Here is a 4,635-nt window from a genome sequence, read left to right as displayed (position 1 = left end):
TTATTTACTCTTTAGTATCGAGATAGATGTATTAGCTATATTCAAAGTCTTTTAGGTTGTATTATTGACATTAGATGTTCTTGTACGTTCTCTACCAAGTCGTGGAATTGATATCTTGTGATGACTATTTATCCATTTAGAACACATTGTTTAATTTTGACTTGTGTTCATTGAATTTGGTCTATGTTGGGTGTTTCCCTACTGAATTAACATATTTCTTTAGCTCCAAGTTATTTTGCTGGTTTTCCTACTAGCGGGATTTAGTAGGTGCCATCATAACTCGTAAACTAAGTTGTGAAAGCGATTCATCACCAATAAAAAGTGGTGGTGCGCGAGGTGCCCAATGCCATCGTATCCCTAATAGTATAGGCCTCATCATACTCACCAAACAAATTAAAAACCATTGTTGGAGGTCAGGGAAATAAAGGAACCTTAGATCTTAATGTATCCACCTCCTCACAAAGGCCCAACAAATTAGGTATCTGGAACTTACAAAATTGTGCTCCCATCTGAGCCTCAAAATTGTCAATCTTCCCATGAAGCTTTTTCTTGAATCGCTCCATGAAAGCCATCTTCCTACCTTTATCTCCAGCCTCAACAACCTCTAATGTGGTGGTGACCCATGGTTGAATCTGATCAAGTAATGTGAAAAACTGGGTCTCTATCTGTTTCTTGCAATTAGACAACTTCTATTGTTGGTCTACCAACAATTGTTAAAACTTATGAATAACACTAAACAAACCATCAGATGGTTGTTGAGGGGGAAAAGTACAAACCGAGGCTGTTGCTCAAGTGCTTATGGCCCCCTCATAGCCTGCAATATTCATAGGGTCCAGTTGTTGACTGCCCTAATCTATGTCACCAATTATTGATGGCCTATTAGTATGCTCAGATTATAAAGAACACCCCTCAAAGTAGGTCATAGCATAATAGATAGATAATGATGCTCTATGTAGTGCGATAGGGCCAATGTCAACCATGTGGGTAACCTCCGACCGATGATCAAACTACGGAATACCTTGTACCCTGCCTCGTCACATAACCACTATATCATCAGGCGAAAGAGATAGTATTGAACTCTATGAATGCTCTCTCGTGAATCTTATTACGAATCCATCTTGCAAAATTAATATCTTACCCGGCTATGAGGAAGGTAACTAGGACCGCTTTATCCGAAGTGAGTATATTGTCCCCAGATGTCGGACTCAAATTGTGACTCACCATCGTTCACCAAATCATTGTTGTAAAGCACATTGTAGCTATTTTAATCTTCGTCTTTCCCTCTATCCAAGGGGAATCATTAACTAACTTGGCAATTTATATAGCTACCCATCTATCCAAGTCTCTTCGCTACTCACTCTTGACTCCTCATAAGTCCAAATTGATAATTAAACTCATTAAAGGTAACCTATCCAAAAAACTCTGTCCTGAATAAGAAACAAAAGATAGTTTCCTATGAAACATCTACCAACACCCCTCTAACTAGTGTATGTGTCAATAGTTGCTGGTCCATCCTCTTCCCATGAACTAGGGTGGACAAATATAAGGATGTCACATATGAGGTATAAAAATCCTGAAAAACCTCTATGAAATAAGATCCTACAGGCTAACCCATCGAAACAAGTCTATACCTCTGAAAAACAGCTTAAAAGTCCGGAGAACCTGCCAAATTGGAAAACTCAGTACTGGTTTTCTCTACAATACTGTGCCACGATATACCCTACTCTTTAATAGTACAGTCTCTATCACAAATACTTTGCATGCCCTCTGTACACCATCTCGGATTAACCTGAGTAGCAAAAATTGAAGGCGCAGAAACCTAAGTATCCTAGGTAGAATAAGAATGTCACAAACCAAAATCCAAGGATCATGATGTCTCTTGCCACTACAAGCCTTGAAAAGTAAGTCTATCATCCAAACTGATATGAAACCAAAAATTAATACCAAAACCTAAGGCAAGGCTTTTTCGTAAAAGCTGAAACACATAACTATGATAATAGCAGAAGTACATATCTAAAGATCCCATACAATATCCCATTAACTAGTGTCACACAGTAAGAACTACTAGGTACATCTGAAATGTCAAAAGATACAATAATAGAAGTAATGGATCAAAATCTAACTCAGAATACAAAACAAAACATGAAATAAATAATAAGAGGTAGTAGATCAACTTTAAAGGCATAGATCGATTGTTACCTTGTACACAACCTAGATGTTGCCTTAGTCAACTACTGTGTGGCACTCTCATACCTGGATCTTCATCAAAAGGGTGCAGTTGGCGTGAGTACGGACTTCTTGTACTCAGTAGATATCATAGGCCAACTGAGAAAACTAGAAAATAAAGCATATAAAATACACACTATGGGCACACCATCTCCACTAAAAATTCCACAGTATAAATATATACTTATACAAATATGAGAAAGAAATTACAAGTATACATATATATACCAAATACAAGTATGAGAACGAAGTACAAATAGAAAGATATAAAAATCAAAGATGATAATACAACACAAAATGAGCATAATACATATATATATATATGTAAATTAAATAAAAATTATGATGTGATGTGATGAACAAGGTTCTCACACAACCTTCGTATACACCTGTAACTCCCTAAGTCTGTACCCCGGATGCTACACAATGCTAGCGACAGCGATAGACCACCTACTAACCCATGACTGGTACCTGTGAGCACTGAACAATACTAACACTACAATACTAATATTACTGAAATAAATGAGGAAGGTAGGCTGAAATTGTGATAATGGTCATAGCTGAAAACAAATACTAAATACTGAAAACTGAATACTGAAATATCTGTATGAAATACTCTTGTCTGAAAGCCCCTAACTTTCTTTATTATGGAGTTAATAGGACAAGCCCCTAACTAACCTCGACTACTGAAAATTGTACTGAAATACTGAAATAATACACAGTCCTTGAACTATGAGGACTCACCACTAAGTCTGCTGCTGATAGGCTGGGCTACTAAGTACAGTCAGGAGCCTATGCATTTGAACTTATAATATAAGACATCAAAGCATAAAAGAAAAGTATGCATTGGTACTTTGAATATACTGGTATGCTAAGTGAGGTAGGATGATATGCATGGGTTCAAATGCATGAACAATAACTGATTGAATAACATGAACATAACAGAATGAGAGTACATGAATGAATACATAAACTGTAACTAAGATTATGTCAACGCTAGTTTTTGAGTTATGAATACTGATTAACTGATATCTGAGTTTACTAATACTATAATACTAGTAACTAAGTGACTATTTCTGACAGTCTTGATTGATAACTGGGTAACTATTTCTGACATTAATGTTTTCGTAGTTATAAACTGAGTTCTATACTGAGTTGGTTGGCTGTATTTGACAGTCCTAATTTTGTAGAACCGAACTAAGTTCTATACTGAGACTGAAACTGAAACTGAAACTGTTGGAGGTAATCATCTAACCAACATGCCCCTATTTGAATGGATTAGGGTCCAACCTGTAACCTCAGTTTAAAGGGTGTCAGTACCATGCCATGGGTAAAGACAAGCTGTAAGTTAACCCTATCTGATAGGAATCTCTTTCGTAAACCCTCGCTGACAGGAAAACTCATATGAGATATACCAGCCCTAGTCTGGGAGAAAGATATCTCAACCTATGTTGGCTACATAGTTCCATAATGCAGGGATTTCTACTAAGGATCAAACCCTATACTGGCACAAATTCCACCATCCTTGGGTTCACTCGGTGCTAAATCCTACTCCATTACTACTAAGGATCAAACCTTGTACTGGCATGAATTCCCCCATCCTTGGGTTCACTCGGTGCTGAATCCTACTTCTAAATGAATAGACACAAAACTAACTTCTAGATGATACTAGGCTTGACTGAACTATTACTGATCGTACTGTCTAACTGAACTGAACTAAATTCACTAGGTTCTGCTAATTGTGGAATACTATTGAATCTGGTTAACTAACTGTTACTGAGTACTACTGTTCATAACACTACTAAGACTGTTCTGTAACTACTATAGCTCTAAGTAAACAACTAAAATTTTTGGTATTGAATATCCCCTGGACTCGATAGCATGAAAAGTAAAGCATAGAGTAAATTTAAAAAGCATAACACTCTGCACTTAATCATAACTCATCCATAGAGATATTTTATCAAACACCTGTAAGGTATAAGCTTACATATATACTAACATGCCATGAATTCATCCCCATTTAACTCACTTGAGCATTTTAACAAATACTTGGGGAGCACAACTATGCACATGATACTAAAACAACATGTAGGCATCATAACATAAATTCCTAAATTTACAAATTCAATGGCTTTAACATGAATTCACATGATAATACACACATAATAATCAATTCCACATAAAACTTGTAATGAACCATGTATTAGAAATCCAATTAACATTATAATCATGTATACACTTAAATCCAAACTTGGAAATCATATAATCAATCTACTTGAAGTTTAAAAGAGTTTCTTGGACTCCAAGGGTGAAAGGAACCCTTGGATAAACATTTAACATTCCTTGGTACTTGAATTGACTAAGGTTGATTGTCAGTTCTTGAATCTTGAACCTTTAATTAAAAGCCCT

The sequence above is a fragment of the Capsicum annuum genome, unplaced genomic scaffold, assembly GCF_002878395.1.
Source record: "Capsicum annuum cultivar UCD-10X-F1 unplaced genomic scaffold, UCD10Xv1.1 ctg2995, whole genome shotgun sequence".
Classification (NCBI taxonomy): domain Eukaryota; kingdom Viridiplantae; phylum Streptophyta; class Magnoliopsida; order Solanales; family Solanaceae; genus Capsicum; species Capsicum annuum.
This window is presented reverse-complemented; position numbering follows the sequence as displayed.